The sequence below is a fragment of the Bombyx mori genome, chromosome 18, assembly GCF_030269925.1.
Source record: "Bombyx mori chromosome 18, ASM3026992v2".
In the NCBI taxonomy this organism is placed as follows: Eukaryota; Metazoa; Arthropoda; class Insecta; order Lepidoptera; family Bombycidae; genus Bombyx; species Bombyx mori.
Genome location: NC_085124.1, coordinates 15,157,170 through 15,177,325, shown reverse-complemented (window position 1 = coordinate 15,177,325; position 20,156 = coordinate 15,157,170). Strand labels below are relative to the sequence as shown.

General features: G+C 36.2%; 1 protein-coding gene across 1 annotated transcript in view; it reads right to left on the bottom strand.

Annotated features, from left to right (window-relative positions):
• LOC101739448 (connectin) overlaps positions 1–20,156 on the bottom strand; it is a 100,036-nt gene that overhangs the window by 15,358 nt on the left and 64,522 nt on the right. The gene's annotated exons all lie outside the window — the stretch shown is intronic.

The following is a 20,156-nucleotide window of genomic DNA, read 5'->3' as shown; positions in this document are numbered from 1 at the left end:
TATACATACTATTTAATACAGCGCCATCTGTGAGATTTTTTTAATACTAACGTGTGTATGAAAGCTCTTGTAGTGAATTTTAATTTAGGATTATACGTGAAATTAAAATATCAATTCACAGAGGGCGCTACCTTACAATTATTTACTAATGACAAAATTTTACATATACTTAAGACGTTTAGGATAATTGTATTTTAATTTTGGAAGGTTTCACTTCTACCACGTGTGAATTGCACACATTTTGTTTTTTTTTTCGTAGACTTTTATGAAGCCTTATGTGATAACAAACTCGTCAAAAGCTACAAACAAAAATTGATCAACAAGCAGATGAGACAAAAGCAAATCTTTTTGTCCTTTCAAATATTACCAATAAAATTTTTGTAAGCATGCGTTCCGGGTACAGACAGATTTGTGCTGATGCCTATAAATAAAAAAACCCCTTTTCGTCTCATCATTGCGTCAAATCTAACACATTAAGTAAAAGATACGTATTTATTAAAAAGTCGTAAGGTTACGAAGTTAGCAGGCGCAAGCTTATACTCAGAACTCATCAATCATCAAAGATGATCTACGTCAAAACATGTGACCTGATTCTTGTCGTTTCCTGATATCACTGAACTTGTGTCGAATATTTGATTTATGTAATTCATTAACTTTGATGACTCTTATATAATAGGAAACTCGTAAAAGGAGCTAAGTACTATTGTTGCAGTGTTCCTAATTTGGCTTTATATGATAACAATCTTTGTTTATTAATGACTAGCGACCCGCCCTTGCTTCGCTTCGGAAACATTAAATTTTATTATTGATAGCTGAGTCTCCCAATGTTACCTACGATTATTGTCGTACCGCAGGTGACGCCGCGGGGCAAAGCCAGTCTAAAAAAGTAGCCTAAGTTTCTCCTTATATCATCAGCTACCTATCAGTGAAAGTCTCGTCAGAATCGATCCAGCCGTTTCAAAGATTAGCCGGAACAAACAGACAGACAGACAAACATTGTAAAAATGTTATTTTGGTGTATGTGCCGTATATAGATATATTCATATGCATGTAGTAAAAAGCGGTTATTTCAATATTACAAGCAGACACTCCAATTTTCTTTATATGTATAGATGAGAGGTAAGCAATTTATTAGTGTTAGGACATATAGGTATTATGAGGCCGGACGGGATGGGTACCACCTGATTGCTTCATCGACCAACCCTCTTGCACCTAAAATCTGGAAATTTATTTAACAAAACGATACAAAATAACGCGAGGATCCTTCGGTAAAGATCGAAGTCTATTTGTTATGTATTAGAAAAAGGGACGCGAAATAAAAACGTGAATTAATATACACCTCGGTGCATGAATAATTAAATTATCGAAAATTCTTCTTCAAGCCCTTCAAGCAGTGTTCACTTTTTTTCAAACCAAGTTATTGCGTTGCAAATATCCAAATATACATTTACAAAACATCGGTCGTTATACCCGCCGAGGCTTCAAGACCACACTTCGTAGACTACGACAGAGGTACTATACATTTTAATGTATCTGCCTTTCTGGGAATTTGCAGAGTTATTTTACAGTAATTGCTTAGAGGGCCTTGAGGATTCATCACGAAGCAAGCCAAAATCAATTAAGTGTATTGTATATTAAGGCACAGAGTTGTATCCGAAGAGAAAATGCATGTCATTCTAAATTCAAAAAGTCGTAAAATTGTCATATTTTGAACTATCAAAACCTATCCCATTTTGTTTGTAATTTGAATAGATTAAAATTGATAAAAGCGTTAATAAATTATAAGGACGTATTTGTTTGCAAAATCACTGTCATTAAAACACGAAACATGGTACTAAAAATTTTGTAGCCTTAAATTTTCATATAAAATCTTACAATTATGATTGTTTCTCCTTTGACAATAATTTGTGACGGCATAGCTCCGTCCTTGATTGTCCTTGATTTTCAAAGCCCTCTGTCGCCCGATCCAAAGCCTTAATTACTGTAAAAAGTGGCAATATCGGGTCGCCCTTTGGGCGGCGCTTGTATTAATTACGTTGTTTTTTGAGACACAATGTTGGCTTGATCGATCCATTTAGGGCTAGTTTTTTTTTTGCTTCGAAGACAAAGATTTTATTTTCCCACAAAATTATGTCTAGTTTTATTTTACTCCTTTCACAAAGAAACAAAGAGAAGAAATTGTTTAATGGAATACGTGTGTAATATAGAACAGTGTTAAAAAAAATGTGTGAAACTCTGTTATGTTTTATTGTGTGGCTCTTTTAGGTGAAAAACATATTCTTCAAACAGAAATATCTGAAAGAACTAATGAAGTTTTACTTTACTCACACAATATCGTTTTACTTCACTCCGAATCATCCCAAATAAGTACGACTATGAAAAGGCCTACTTAATTTTGGTTAATACAATTGATTGAGCAATAATTAGTTATTGATACCCATTGGATTCTTGCAAACACGTTTGAAAATACCAAATCGGTTGTTAATAATCTCCGTACAGCTTAAATTTTGTTTTGTCACATAATTAGCATATTGAGCTCTGAGGATCCTGCCATCAAGTGCTATAAAGGTCTCAACCCGCATGAGAACCTAAGCGCTAAGTTCAAAGTGTAATGCTTCCCAAGAGATCGCTCCATGTTAAATGTACATTTTCTTTGCTCTTGAGAAAATACCATTAATAATTCTGGGAGCGTTCGCTTGCTTTTGTTTATTTTTCCCTTATAACACTTTTCGCCACAATTGTAGCGAATTTACTGAGTGAGATACGGAAGACATTGGCCTTAAAAGGGAGCATGTACATTGTACAGAAAAAAGGGACTAAATTCTAGCTTATATGGTGTAACCTAGATAGTACGATGATTATGCATTCACTTTTAATTAACTTCAGAAGTAACCTCGCTAATTTAAACTTAAACGTTCATTACCTCTTGTCGTAAAAACCGTTGTTTTGTTTGTTTTAGCCGCAACTGATGCTAGGAATTCAGAGTATCAGAGCTTCTAGGATTTTTTAGGCCTAGCGATTCCAAAAGAGTTGTTAGTTAGTTCAATTTAAGTTAAATCAAGGTCTTAATTATTTTAGTGAATTCTGCAACTTTCAAAATGAATTACACAGTTACTTCAAATTCTCAACCCAATTTGAGCTTCCAGTGTTCCGTGACCTAAATATTTTGCAGAAATAAGTTCAGGGGACATTTCACCAAATTTACTGCTTCCTCAGAAAAATCGTACATATTCAGCATTTTACACAATATTTTTGTAAGCTTAGTACTCAAATATGGCCTCGTAAGATCTAAATATTGGCTAGAGCCCAACCAAAGTGACACAGTATTTTAAATGATGAACAAACAATGAGATAAATGGTTATTTGTGCCGTGAAGCAGTAATGCGTTTCGGTTTGAAGGGTGAGGCAGCCGTTGTAACTATACTTGAGACCTTAGAAATTATATCTCAAGGTGGGTGGCGCATTTAGGTTATAGATGTCTATGGGCTCCAGTAACCATTTAATATCAGGTGGGCTGCGAGTTCGTCCACCCATCTAAGCAATAAAAAAATAAAAAATATGGGATTAATTATTATATCTAGGCGTTGTTATATCAACGACTTTAATGTCAAAATGATGCATCTATGATATAGGAAGACGATCAAAGCAGCAACATCGATTCCTTTTCATCACAAGATTAACCTGGAATAGTTTTTAGCATATTCTGAAGTTTAAATGAGCCGGAGACATATTATTATTTACATACCACCTGTCCTAGTGAAACTGGAAAGACCTCCGGGTCACCAGTAATCCTTCTTCCTCTATACATTAAGGACTGAAGTGTAGTCGTTATACAATACATTGGGGCTTTATCACCAGTCTCAAGATTAGGGGCGGTTTTCATGTTGTGATGTCACCGGCTCTATAACTACTTATCATTAGCTCTGCCAATTTATAGGAATATTAAAAAGATGATAAGCAAACAAATTTTTCCCCAAATAACGTTGTATTGTTATTCTAAAAAAACACAACATTAAACACAATAAGCTTTTCATAAAATCATGGTAAAATACGACATGAAAGTTAACAATAACTTGGTCACCGAATGAGGGTAAAAGTTTGTTTTATGTTGACCACATTTGACACATTACACGGGATAAATTACAATCAGGTGACCATAAACGTTCACGGACATTGCGTTTTCATTTAATTCAGGAAATGAAAAGTTTGTTGTTCAAGTTTAATGTTGTTTTCATGTGTCAAGGGGCCTGATAGGTAAGATGTATCCGTAGTCATGCGATTGCAATTCTTTATGTCAATTTTAAAAAAGGAATTGTAACTTAAGTCTTGAGAAACAATTTCAATTCAAGAATAGAATTGAATTGAAACAAAAAGAAAAAAAAAAAATAGGTTTGCGTTTTTTTTTTTAGGTAGGCAGGATAACGGGTGGCCTGAAGGCCTTTCCAGTTTCATTGAGACAGGTGGACGAGCCAGATTCAGCCAGAAGGGATAGTCTTTGCTCGCGGATGAGCTCAAAAGCAGCTGCTTCCCGAATGAATCTACAAACGGATTAGAATCGCGACCCGCTGAGAAGATGCGGCGAGAAACTCAGCCCGCAAATAAGCCCGCTGAATTTCTCGCCGGATCTTCTCAGCGGGCTTATGTATGGCTTAGGTAAGTTTGCATATTTTATCTCCTTGTTATTTATATTATGGAAGCAAATAAATAATGGATAGTTAATTATTAAATAAAATTTACTAGTCCTTCCTCAAAGGGATATGCTACAACAGATTTAAGTATTAAACATTAAAATAAAACAAAATAAACTCACAAACATTTACAAAATATACAAGTATTTTATGCAATACAAATACATGACAACGTTTATAATAATTTGTACTAATACATAAATTCAACATTTACATATTATGTGCAAAATAATATGTACATAGTTGATTGCTTTGAACGGTAACAGAACAAAATTGTTCACTAGCCGCTGGTAGTGTGTATGTAAATAAGCCAATTTGCCTATTGACTTTATAAATATTGAGCTTTTCAACGACTATTATCGTCTGCTTAAATTATATTGAAAGACTAGCTGATCCGACAGACTTCATAGTGCCTCAGTCGATAAAAAAATACCTAAACTTTTGTATAAAATAAACTTAAAACAAACAAAAGGTATCCGTCCGACGGGGGACACATCTAAGGGAAAACAAAATTGTCATTTTTATTTAATTCCGAGCATGTTCATATTTATCTACTTTCACAAATAATTCAAAACCAAAATTAGCCAAATCGGTCCAGCCGTTCTCGAGTTTTAGCGAGACTAACGAACAACAATTCATTTTTATATATGTAGATATATTGTAGTTTGATGACAAGCTTCTTCTTTCGCACCGTTGTATAATACAAATTATCGACAAAAATATTCATAGTGACGGGATACGTTGCTCAGATAAAACATCTACCTAGCGCAAGCCTTTCTTTTTGTGGTTTAAAACGATTAACCTGTAAGTACTTGTAAGTACTTGTAAGTTCTTGTATCACCAACCCATGCGGGCTCAATACGAGGTGAAATTTACGCATGAATTGATAAAAGCAATAAAGAATTCCACAAAATTTGTAACAAACGATTCAAAAACCTTTTTAATACAGATAAGCCTTATCTTGGGTACGTGAATTGAATTTATTTATTCGCAAAACAAAAAAAACTCGTGTATTAACTTTTAAAATTGGTGTCTTTGTGTGGAAATTACTGGTAACAATTATTAACAAATTGTTTATTAGCTAAACGATAACTAAATGGAGCTTCAATATTGCTCACACTGTTATTTTATTCATTTTCCAGTCACGTGCAAGAAATCCAACAGGCTTTGAAATGAACTCCCTTGCATAGTTTTTCTACAGTGCTTATTCCTTCCTAAAGCTTTGTCAAGAGTCTATCGATAGGAAATAATAAAGAGTCTCTTGGTTATGTCGCAGCGATTGCCGATGGCCATGAGCTACAGTAGCTGATTAAATTAATATGATGTGATAATATAAAAGAGAAGCAACGATTTCACGTATCATGAAAAGATTTTGAAACTAACGGCAAGGCTTGAAGTAAATACAATCTTTAACATGCCTTAATAATAATGTGCAGAAAGGTATGCAATCAAAGCAGATATTCATGTGTGGCAATTATATCAGTTCGCCATAGACAGGTTTATAACGCTATTAATACATGGAACTTATAATCAATTTTAGATCTCAGAATGTCAATGGATGTAAACACGTCTCTTAATTTAATTACCATATATTCCTATTTTACAGAGACTTTCTTAAAATACGTAGCGACGGAAAGCTTAAGCTGCAACCAGGAACTTTTAGGTCCACAGGTAGCAGTGTTAAATTTTTCAAAAGGCCAGCTGTTTTCCTGCTTATTTTTGCATAGTGATTCTATAAATATGCAATTTTTTACTGTTTTTTTTAAAGCCATTACAAAACGTAGGAAAGGTAATTTCTGTACTCAAAGTACACTGACAAACGTGATCAGTAGTGTCCGGTTTAAATAAGTAGAGAGTTATCAATTAAAACTTATTCAGAAGTAACTATACTGATATCTTAGAACTTGTATCTCAAGATGGGTGGCGCAGTTACGTTGTAGATGTTTATGGGCTCCAGTAACCACTTAACCCCAGGTGGGCTGTGAGCTCGTCCACCAATATAAGCAATAAAAAAAAAAAGTGACGCCTTTCTTCATTCTAAAATAACAATATAAACAAGAGTTCCTAATATCACGTCAATTTCTGACAAAAAAAAAATCATTTGAGTTTTAAATAAATCAAGAAGAACACAAAAATGCAAGAACTATGAATTATTCAAAGCTTTGCAAATGTTGGCAAGGCATACGGTGAACTCACTCGGATTGGTGCGAAAAATGTACCTATATTTGTGTACATAGGTATGTTCTAATTTACTGTGTTCTAGTTTGGGTATCTTAACTAGATAAGTAAGAATAGACGTAAACTAATTTCAATGAGACGTATCTCAAAGTAATCGACGATGAAAAAAAAAAAAAACGTGGAGGAGAGCAGCGCCCGCTCCCAAGAACGAAGACGAAGAAAGAAGAAGAGAAGAGTAGACGGAAGAGGAGAAGATAGGAAAAAAAAGGAAGTCCTACCCACCACTACCTCAAGCCTGCAGTAGACCAGCCAGCAGTGCATCACCCCTGCCTCATTAGGTAGGGAGATTCAGCCCGGGCAGAGGGGTTTCCCCGAGGCCCGCTCCGTGCCCCCGCAAGGGGATACGACGACCCTCCGTCTTTCGTCGATATTTACATTATAATGTCTATAAACACACAGGTAAGTATTGTGTCCGAGGATACAGTGAAGATGGAAGCTTCTGGGAAACTGTAGTTCGCATTTACGTGACTTATACGATTCCGTGCTGACCGTACCAACGCGGAGTCAGCTAAAACGTTATTGCCCTTTCGCTCCGGTGATGTACGAGATGCGGTTTTCGGGGACAGATTTCGGGGTTTTAAATAAATAGGGTGTGATAGCGTTTTGCTGATCTTGAATTTCCTGAACGTGATTTTCCCGATGAAAATTTCGACGATTGCGGTGTGGTATTTTCGTTTTTGTTTCATTAAGCATTTAACTAACGCTTCATTTAATTTTATCGTTCGTATTTCTTTTTTATTTATTGCTTAGATAAGTGGATAAGCTCACAGCCCACCTGGTGTTAAGTGGTTACTGGAGCCCATAGACATCTACAGCGGAGACGCGCCACCCACCTTGCGATACAAGTTCTAAAGTCTCAGTATAGTTACAACGGCTGCCCCACCCTTCAAACCGAAACGCATTATTGCGTCACGGCAGAAATAAGCAGGGCGGTGGTACCTACCCGCGCGGACTCACAAGTGGTCCTACTACCAGTAAAAATCGTATTTTAGAGGATGTACATACGTGATTACAGGTGCGTAAGAATATTAATGGAAAAATGGAATTCGATGACTGTGTTGACTACATAGACGGGTGACCGAGTTCATGTTTCACCTGGTGTTAAGTAGTTATCCCAACTCATAGGAATCACAACGTAAACACCACCTTCCTTCTCGAGATTTAAGGTCTCCATTGCGTAGTATTTGCGCAAATTGTGGGTTTGATTTTGATCGTAAGAGTCAAGTGGGTATTTGATTTGAAAAAATTGGTATTTTTGGTTCTAAAAGTTTGGTAGTAAGAGCCCGCCGACTAAAATAACTCTTCTGCGTTCGCCCCGAAATTTGATACCCGCGCGGGACATAGCCCGGGCAGGAAACCTGAGGGCTTGGTCAAGAAAAAAATTAGTACCTGCATGTGGGATATGAATACCGGCAAAGTCACATCGCTTCATACCAGTACACTGCACGTATTATCCTTTATGCCACGATGGCTTTAAGATTGCCTAGCTTGTGTAGGCCCAATGAGTCTGTGATGCTATCACAATTTACCAATTTGTATACATAGTGAAAGTTTCAAGGAGGTAAAAAATATCTCATTTATTTTTAGCAATTTGACCTGATTCCTTATTAAGATTCGGTGCTTATGTTCGTATCTACTTTACTAAGACACAGGAAAACCAAGCCACGCTTCTTTATGATTCCAGAACACATGTTAGTTACATGATCCACCAGGATTCGAGTTCAGCTATTTCACGCAAGCAAAATCCGAGATATTTCTCAATAGTATTTCAAAAACCTTCCTATACCAAAATTGAGGAAAGGGATTTTTGTTTTCATAAGCCATTTCAGGCGCTGGGAGGTCGGTATTTTTCATTTAATCCCGCATTCCTGAAAATACTGGCAACGATTAAAGGACCGGGAAGATGTCTGTCTGTTGGTGCAAATATATTTTAGTGGAGTTCTGGTTTGTAGAGCTGATGTAATACGGTTAAAACAGTGTAAATTATTTTTGAGTTTACTGAAACCAACCATTGCGGACGATTTAAAGCTATTTCAAGAATAATCCGTCATGGTAATCTAGTGGAGAATTTTTACTGGTGGCAGGACCATTTGTGAGTCCGCGCGGTTAGGTACCATCACCCCGCCTATTTCTGCCGTGAAGCAGTAATGCGTTTCGGTTTGAAGGGCGGGGCAGCCGTTGTAACTATACTTGAGACCTTAGAACTTATATTTCAGGGTGGGTGGCGCATTTGCGTTGTGGATGTCTATGGGCTCCAGTAACCACTTAACATCAGGTGGGCTGTGAGCTCGTCCAACAATCTAAGCAATAAATAAAAAAACGTTTCTAAAAGCACACCATATCTCACTTGGCGGCGAGTTGTGCTATGGGAGAAAGAAAATGACGGTATCGTCCCAATCAATTACATACTCAGAGCAATATATTATAATAATATACATGGGTTTTTTATGAGGTATATATTAACAAAATTCCCTGACTTTTATGCTAGGAAAACCTGTGTTACAAAAGTCAGTGGTTCAGTGCTAGGTCACCAGGTAAAGAAAGTTAACCAGGAAGAGCGATCTGTAAGAATATAGTACGTACGTGTGTGTGCGTGTGAGAGAGTGTATGTGTGTGCGTGTGTGAGAGTGTTTCGATTTGATTTGATTCAAATTGGGATGTGCCCTCAAAACCCAAGTAAATGAAATAACAAAGCATAATAATTGTTTAAGGAATAATATATTATAAACTTACGATCGAATTTAGTCAAATAATAAAACAAAAAACACATATTGAATATGATCATAAACCTTATACACACGTTTTGTAGCATTTTTATGGACTTGAAAATGCGTTAAAATTCGTCGTAAAAGCTGGTTCAAGTCGGGTTAGGGCAACTTTTACGGTTTGTTAGCGAATTTTAGTAGGAGCATGTGGGATGTTAAATCGATTGTGAAATTATTAGAATCATGGTGGTGCTTTTGAGCTTAAATCACGGTTGTATTCAGTGATCACAGTTGATAATGAATTTTAACAAAGTGTTAGCTATTTCCAAAAAGGTAAAAAACTTTCTGACTCTGTTCGCGTTCAAAAATTTTATCCAGGTACCGGGGAACGGAGTGCCACGCTCTCTGACCTCGTTTTTTAGCAGAGTCAGCAGTTTTTTTTTATTTTTTTTATTGCTTAAATGTGTGGACGAGCTCACAGCCCACCTGGTGTTTACTGTACCCAAGTGGTTACTGGAGCCCATAGACATCTACAACGTAAATGCGCCACCCACTTTGAGATATAAGTTCTAAGGTCTCAGTATACAACGGCTACCACACCCTTCAAGACGCAACGCATTACTAATTCACGGCAGAAATAGGCGGGGTGGTGGTACCTACCCGTGCGGACTCATAAGAGGTCCTACCACCAGTAATGGGAGACCACATTCTAGGTGGGCTTCGTGTAGTTTTCTGACCTATAACCACTCGGCCAATTTCCTACTGAGTGGAAGTGTAAAGTAATTGCGAGACTCGTAGGCAACGCTGCCTGCCTTGTTTTAGTTTTATAAGTCCGGTCTTAGTGGGGTTCGAATATTTCGCTAGGAAAGCATCGTGTTATTATTGGGCTTGATTTTACTCTACATATAAATTTACACATCATTATCATACTACATAACATTTCACCAACATGTGATGTTGGGTCAACTTGATCTTTTGCTAAAAAGGAGGGTAGCAAAAATGCTAAATGCATCACCCATTGATCTTAATTTGGAAATGTGTCATAGGGATGGAATATCGCCCTATGGTGATCAAGCTCTGTTTGATGAAGTGGGTCTTATATTGTTAGGTTTAAATTATCTCAGCAGTTCTCCAAAAAATTTACCACTTAACATCAAATGAACCAGTTTTTTTGTTTTGTTCTTCTTTCTCGTCTATCTTGTCGCGTCTTTGAGATTCTTGCGTTGCCTTGGTTGTTAAACCTTTTTATCTCGCTAGGCTTTTTTATTCATTCGTGGTAAAATATAAAATCGGACGATGGCCCTTTTCTTCGTAAAATTTAATATTTGAAAACGAAAAATAAGATAATATAATCTTGGAAGTTTGGGTCTTAAATAATAATGTCGCTAAAGTCTTGAAATATTATACAAAACTGGTCTTACGTAAAACGGCGAGATAGTGTTGTAATTAATGCCCTAGACTAATTTTCTCGTCTCATCTACACTCTGCTTAAGGCTTCGTTCCAAAGGCAGCGCTTGTGGTAAACGTAAATAAATAATCTTTTATAAAGTACTTCAGTGGCTTTATTAATATCTTGAGAGATTTTAGAATGTTTAAGTGCTTCTATGCTTTCATCATTAAGGAATTACTAGATAGTGACCGAGCTTTGTTCGGTGTTTTTTTTGTTGTTGATAAATGGAGATTTTTAGAAATTATATTTAAATACGAACTACATATTGATAAAATTATGAAATATGAATAATATTTTTCGATCTTACTGACAGAATAAAAAAAAAGATGAACTGGTTATTTAAAGAAAAAATCAAAATTATCGATAAAGTTGATTATTGAAAACATGAATAAAACAACATTTTCTGAAAATAAATCGTAGCTAGATCGATTTATCGCACCGAAAATTCACTGTATACTAAATTTTCTGAAAATCGTTGGAGCCGTTTCCGAGATTCAGATTATTATTTATACACAAGAATTGCTCGTTTAAAGATATTATATAAGATTAAGGGACGAATGGAAATTGAAATGGTGTTAATGAGATCAAATAATTTTGAATGGCCCATCGTCTCTAGGCAGGTATGCCTTCCAGCTTTAAGGGTGGCAAGCCATTATACAATATAACTTCTTTTTTTATTGCTCTTGTAGGCAGACGAGCGCACGGCCCACTTGATGGTGAGTATGGACTTCAGAAATGCCAGGGGCAGAGCCAAGCCACTGCCTACCGCTTAATAGTTTCCACAAGCCTCGTTTGAAGAAGGCCATGTCATAGCGCTCGGAAAACACCGTGGAGGGGAGCTCATTCCATAGCCGGATGGTACGTAGCAAAAAAGACCTCTGGAAACGCTCTGTGGATTCCACTGAGAATTCCATCTCATTTTTCGAGGTGAGTGGTGTCATTTACGTTGTGATATGTATGGGAACGAGGTAACCACTTAACTGTAGGTAGGGTGTGATGAGCTTGTTGCAAGCATGATGAAATGTAATGAAGCCATCGCTAGAATATTCACTGATATATAAAAATAACCATTGGGAGTGCCCTGAATTGAGAAGATTTCATCATCTCAATCTTGTAGCTGGTTTTGTAGCCAGATTGAGCCGGTACCCGCTAACTGTCACCCAAGATCCATTTCGATATTTCTTAAACGTTATGATATATCTCTCTTTAAACGTCATTTAAAAATATTTCCGTCTTTTTAAAAATACACTAGCTGACCCGGCAGACTTCGTAGTATCTCAATCGATAAATAAAAGACACATCAAGGGGACACATCAAAGGAAAAACAAAATTGTTTGTTTTTATATAATTCCGAGCTTTTTTTATATTTTCTCACCTTTTAAACCTTCCCTGGACTTCCACGAATAATTCAAGACCAAAATTAGCCAAATCGGTCCAGCCGTTCTCAAGTTTTAGAGACACTAACGAACAGCAATTCATTTTTATATATAGAGATAGGCAGATTATAGGGGAACTGGTAACCCCTGACTATCAGATGAGCAACATACTCGTACAATCTTGCTTTCAATGAAAATATAAAAAAGGGGCTATCAGTACTTACTATTGAAATGTACAGTACCATATTAATAACAAGAAGTTGTTATAAGTCGGAGTGGTCATACTTAAAATGCAACTCAATCGTGGCCGTCTCATGTCTTTCGTTACTTCGGTGTCATCCGAACTTATTATGTAATTTGCCGAAGTAGGAACCTTCAAAACTACTGCCATTAGTGTGTCGCGGCGCTATAAGTTTACCCCTCGTAATCATAATTCACGCCTATTAACTTATTTTGGGACACGAAAATATTATGGCCAAGGATATTGGGAGAGCTTGGCCAGAAAACTTTCATCTTTTCGTTTATATCAACAGTTTCGTATTGAGCTATGAGCTTAATGCGGTCGAGGAATTATTTACGGCATATCTCAAAAGTTTAGTTACAAATTTGCCGACGTTTACCGACAACGACAGCAATAACATTTAATTTGAAACAGCTTTAGTGATGTAGATCTGGAATCTATGTAGCGTAGAATCTATATTTATATAAATGAATTGCTGTTCGTTAGTCTCGCTAAAACTCGAGAACGGCTGGACTGATTTGGCTAATTTTGGACTTGAATTATTTGTCCAGAGAAGGTTTAAAAGGTAGATAAATATGAAAATGCTCGAAATTAAATAAAAATAACAATTTTGTTTTCCCTCTGATGCGTTCCCCGTCGGACGGATTCCTTTTGTTTGTTTTAAGTTTATTTTATAGAAAAGTTTAGGTCTTTTATTTATCGATTGAGTTACTACGAAGTCTGCCGGGTCAGTTAGTAATTTAACAAAATCGAAATAACATAAAAGTTTTTAGGAGAGTAGCAAAAATATATAAAATTTCTTTTCTTGGATTCACAAAGAAACATTACTCTTCCGCCAACAAGAAAAAAACTATACTTAAAAAACCTGTCATTTCTGAAAGATCGCTGACAGAACTAGCCATTAATCTCCATCACTGAATTCTAATACTTTGATTGTACACAAATATGTTTTGATCCGTCAAGAGAGCTCGTGCGCGGTCTCAAGCGAGCGTCATAAATCTTGATGGCTATGGCGCCAGCTAAGAAAACATCTCAACAGTAAAATATAAATATTGGTACCACAACCGCTCGGGGTGACACGAAAACAAAACACCGATTTGCTTTCCATTATACCTCGACCGCTTTCTGAGTGGTTCTGTGGGAATATTTCTCGCGTGTTTATATTTCTATACGAAGAATAATACGATTATTTCACACATATTATTTCTAAATAAAAAATAATTCAATACCTTAAAACGAAAATGGATAAAACATATTATAGTGGTAACATATCTATACTAATATTATAAAGGTGAAGAATTAGTTTGTTTGGAACTACTGCTCCGATTTGAAAAATTCCAGACCAATCGGGTTTTGAGAGCTTCCGCTGCGTGCGCTGTAGAAACGGTTAAAGTTTCGCTAAAATAATGTATGACAGAATCGTTCTTCTTCAAAAGATCTAAAAAAAAGTCCGCGACAGCATATATCTATATGTTCAAATCAAATCAAATGAATTTGTGAACTATTATTCCACGCGGACGAAATCACGGGCAAAAGCTAGTTTTATATATTGTTGAGATTTCGAGAAATAAGGGCTTACGTCACATCATATTCATAGTTGCCTAGCTTTATTATAGCACCTTGGCTCAGTTCCCACGTTATTTGTTTCAGTTATTGTATAATTCTGTTAGTTTCACAGTTAATAATAAAAAATTACGTACTGTAATTTAAAATGTCAATTTCGTTAATATTGTGCCGTCGATCAGCTTACGGTATTGTATAGTTGATTAAAATCAAAAGCCTGTAAGTAGTTGTAGCTAAGGGTTCTATCATGATAGCTGACATGGCGAGCAATACGCGCAGCGGTGAGCTGATAAAGCAATTATGTGTATTGACAGACGAACCATATACACACATTCATTATAGTTTTTGCGGGAGCATCATGGTAATCATGCATCGATAACACTGACACAATTGGAATAGAGTTCATCTATACTGCCTGGAGCCTCTGCATTCGTCAACAGTGCTTTTCTAGAGATCTTTTTTGCCACGTACTATCCAACTTTAGAATGAGCTCCTCTTCACGGTGTTTCCCGAGCGCTATAACATTTCCTTCTTCAAACGAGCCTTGTGGAGAGTACTTAACGGTAGACAGCGGCTTGGCTCTACTCGTGGCATTGCTGAAGTCCATGGGCGACGGTAATTACTCACCATCGGGTGGGCCGCACCCTCGTCTGCGTACTAGGGCAATAAAAAAGAACAATTGATAAAGGTTTATTAATTGCACAGGTTATAGTTTGTAGAGCTTTCTATACTGAAGTGTTGCGATGGCAATATGTCATTAAAAATCCAATCAGTTCAGACAGCCGGTTCACAGTGGCTAGATTTCACCGGCCGGTACCGCCAGTTCGTAATTCAAGCCTTTTTTTTTCGTTTCATTGTCTGGATGAGTTTACGGCCTTTTGCTGTTATGTGTTTATCGGAGTACATAGACATATAACGTGAATGCCATTCATCTTGAAGCGAAAGGCCAAAGTCACAATTGCTCTAACGCATTTAATAGTAGAAATTGGTTTGTTACTGTCATTGATAATGTTTATGAGCGATGGTAACCATTCAGCATCAGATAGGCCGTCTGTTTGGTCCACTATTCAAACCGGAATGCATAATTAACGGTTCTAATTGAACTGACATTCAATACTATTAAGACAACACAGTCTGGATATGAATGTCTTTATGCGATGCTTACAAAAACACACATTTTTAAATTGAACTAGAGGTCCCGCAGTAGTCGAAATTCGACTATAATTCATTGGAATTGTAAGTTTGTACACTATTATTATTGTATTTTATACTTCTATAATCACAAATTTCGCCAAGACTACACTATCAAAAATATTAACAAAGACAAGCCATATTCTATTCTCTATTTGACCACAGACGTCAAAAACAAAAGTTTGACAATAAATAGTATGCATGCGTGTTTGCGTCAAATAAACGGTATGTAGTGTGTGTTATGTTTTCTTTATTGATTTAATGTATGTTTTAAGCATTATTTAAAAAAAAAATTGGCATTGTGCACTTCTTCTCTATACTCTCTATAAGTGTGGAAAATTTCATACTCCTCCGTCCGCGCAATTTTCGTAAAAAGGGATATAGAGTTTTTGCTTCACGTATTAATATATAGATAACACTAAGTGATTTCTGACGGCTTGGGTTATAGTTTAGCTGGTCGGTCAATAACTGTAGCCTACCTAATGTAATAAAACAAGGAATCCCACGAAGTTCAATATCGTGAAAGTCATTCTTGTAATGAAATGGACACATCTGTTATCATTTTACGTAACAGGCTAACAGAACATCAAAAAGTCATATAGAAGGACAACCTAAATGTACCTAATTCACACTATTCATACGGTCTAATCTCGCTTATAGTATTTTTATTGTATATTATACATACGATATCCATTATTTTGCAGTTTTCTGGGAAACTGTAAACGATTTGAAACGTCAGAATGATAATTTAACCGTAAAAATAGTTATAACTAATAACTATAACTAATCTATATTTATAAAAATGAATTGCTGTTCGTTAGTCTCGCTAAAACTCGAGAACGGCTGGACCAATTTGGCTAATTTTGGTCTTGAACTATTCGTGGAAGTCCAGGGAAGGTTTAAAAGGTGAGAAAATATAAAAAAAGCTCGGAATTATATAAAAACAAACAATTTTGTTTTTCCTTCGATGTGTCCCCTTGATGTGTCTTTTATTTATCGATTGAGGCAGTACGAAGTCTGCCGGGTCAGCTAGTAACTAATAATATAATGTCTACGACTCGAGAAATTCCAAATGAGTCAATTGTATTACTGAATTTTCTTGTCGACTTTTTAAACGGTTTATAAACATTCTAAAAAAATTCAACATTAATGCATTTTACTGTCGTTAAATATAGAGGATATCATTATATTTTCGTTTTGACGAACACTTAAAAATATATATTCCACACATTATCCTAAATGTAGGACAGTCTAATCCGACCTCCGTGACATCTTATTTGCTATTGTCCCAGAATTCCCAAGTTGAGTTACACAATGAGAAATAAACAAACCAGCACAACACAAAGGCTTAGAGGATCTTGTTCTTAGTACTGAAAAATCCCACAGATTCCGAGCCGTGGTTGTAAGCCCTTTATATTCTTTCTCGCCTTGTAGTACTAATGCATTAGAAATTTAAAACCAATTTTACAAAGCATAGATTATTATTACAGTACAGAGTAACATTACAATTCTTAAACATAATGGAACTAGTAAAACCCGATCATGCGCCAGATTGGAATCATCAATTTATTGGAAGTAATCGTGCAAGAACTGTGTATACGTTGATGATATTGTGATGACAAAAGTCTACCCCGGAGTACCAACAACAAACTATATCAATTTTCATTACAATCGGAAAAATACTTATGATTTTTTATATAGCAGGTTATTTTAGTTAATTTCGAATGATTATTTTAGTCGTTATGAATGATTATTTTATTTTAATTATTTTAGTTAATGACTATTTTAGTTAATGAATTCCGGTTTTCATTTCTAATGCAATTAATATTTGACGTTTGTTTGGATAAAACCTAAATTAGAATTATTTCAAATTCAGGAAACTGAAGTTTTTTTTTCTTTTTTTTTATTGCATAGAAAGGTGGACAAGCTCACATACCACCTGGTGGTAAGTGGTTGCCGGTGCCCATAGACATCTACAACGTAAATGCCCCCACCCATCCTGGGATATGAGCTCTATGGTCTCACTATAGTTATAACGGCTGCCCCACCCTTCAAGCCGAAACGCATTACTGCTTCACGGCAGAAATAGGCTGGGCGGTGGTACCTACTCGTGCGGACTCACAAGAGGTCCTACCACCAGTAATACCACCACCAGTTTCTTTTCTTCTAATTATTGATTTGGTTCCATGTCGTTTTTTTATTGCTTAAATGGATGAACTAACTCACGGTCTACCTGGTGCTGAGTGATTACAGGAGTTTATTGGCATTATTATATGAATGCCACCACTTACCATCAAACAAAAGGTCAGTCACAGTTGTATCCTACAGCGGCTGCCCCACTCTTGGAACCAGAACGTATGGCTGTTTCGTAGCAGCAATGGGCAAGATGATAGATCATTAAAAATTCTTTGATTTTATCAACACAATCTTGTAGGTATATTCATTCATCTCATAATCATCAGGAAGGTTACAATTTTGTATAAACTCAATTTAAATTATTCAGCGCTTGTGAATTACCATAACTGAAAGGGACACAGATAATTTATTTAAATTCGACCAAATATCCTCCAATGTCCTTAAAAGAAGACATTTTCGTTACAATCCCAAAATCGAAACCATTAAAAGTGTAACATCTTATCTCCATCACGCAGTGTTTAGATTCAATCAATCCCAAAGGTCCGGTAGAAGTGGCAATTATCGCCTTAAGAGGGAAGTCGTGTTAGGCCTTTGACAAAGAACGGAAAATCAAAGGGCACCAAAGGGTTTTCAGTGTTTTGAATAGGAACAGGTGCTTCCCGCTTGAAATGGATGCTTGGAAATGGGGATATTATTCATTGGACGCAGATTGTTTTGAATGAATTTGATTCAGTCAATTGATGTTAAGTGACTATATAGCTGAACGACAAATTTCTTTTTAGGTTCATTGAGTTTTTATTAATAACGGCTTGCGTTTGTATTTTTTATTGTGTACTTTTTGCAGAACTTTTAAAGTTTTTTTTATTGCTTAGATGGGACGATCTCACAGCCCACCTGGTGTTAAGTGGTTACTGGAGGCCCATAGACATCTACAACGAAATGCGTCACCCATCTTGAGATATAAGTTCTAAGGTCTCAGTATAGTTAGAACGGCTGCCCTACCCTTCAAATCGAAACGCATTACTGCTTCAAGGCAGAAATAGGCAGGGTGGTGGTACCTACCCTAAAGTGTTCTATTAACTGCTATTTGTATACCAGTTGTTGTGGTATAGGCTGACCACCTATTAGCAGTGAGTTAATGACCAGTTTTGAGACATAGTTCCTAACACCTGTAATTTTTGTGAGCAAAAGCCAGGAACTAAGCGTGTGCTAATATATGCACTGATTGTCTTGAACGTTATAATTTCTATTCGTGAGCCAAAATGCACTGTTTGGCAAAGAGACACGCTTACAGCAGAAAGCCAAATGCCGTTGGCAAGAATAAAGGGAGTAAAGGAGTGAAGTTGCAAACCGGGAAATGTTATTATTTATGTTTAAGCTAATCGATTTAAGCATAAATGGTTGTAAAGTTCAAAAATGAATCATTTTCCATCTTAACATTTTTTCATACGGATCATGAATTATTTAAGGTAAAATCTGTCTTCGTTTTTATATAAATATTGTGAATATTTACTGTACCTGATTGTATTATATATGATTTTTTGCGCAATTATATGAATTTTCACAGTTTTCCGACACTTAATCAGAATTTCTGGGTAGGTGACTTTTGTTATCCCTACTTATTGCTTAGATGGGTGGACGAGCTCACAGCCCACCTGGTCTTAGGTGGTTACTGGAGCCCATAAACATTTACGACGTAAATGCGCCACCCACCTTGATATATAAGTTCCAAGGTCTCAAGTATAGCTACAGCGGCTGCCCCACCCTTCAAACCGAAACGCATTACTTGCTACTAGCCCAGTAAGGAAAGATGTTGGAAATCTCTCGCACCTTCACCTATTTTTTTTTACCTAAATATTACCGAAACACAGGTAGCCTACCTAACTAACAGTATTTAAGTATTTATTATAAAGTAAGTAGTAAGTAATTAAACATTTAACAATTAAATGCTGATGTCCATGGGCTCCTATTACCATCCAATAAGAGATGAACCGGCACAACTAAATTATAACTCTATGAAACGTGGATTATATCTAAGAGTGCTCTGTTAACTTACTAAAATAGCTCCAACACTTTCTTAACGTGTCCTTTGTTCGTTCAAATAGTTGTGGCTTTTGTTCGCTAAAACAATGTCATGATACACAAACAGAGATAGATGGAGGGATCATATCTTTGGTCGTGAAATTCTCTTTGTATAAACATTGTACCGAATTTTCCTGTTACCTATGTTTTTAGAACGTCAATGTATCTTGCTTTTTATTAGTAAATGTATCGGAAAACACACGATAGTTCCGGTGGAATCTCGTCAATGTTAATTATTTTCGTACGCTTGATATATTGTATTTGAGGATTGATTTGGCTCATAATTATCTTTTTTGTGTACTTGTTTGGATGACAAACGAATCTTGCCAAAACAAGATGGTATATATTCTTAAAGTATATACAGTTTTTTTTCGTCTACTACAGTAATAAGCTGAGACCCTTGAGAGGCTATTTCAGCGTAACCTTAACTAGTAGGTGAGCTCACGGGACTCAAAGCTGACGATGTTGCTAACACGAACCTTAGCA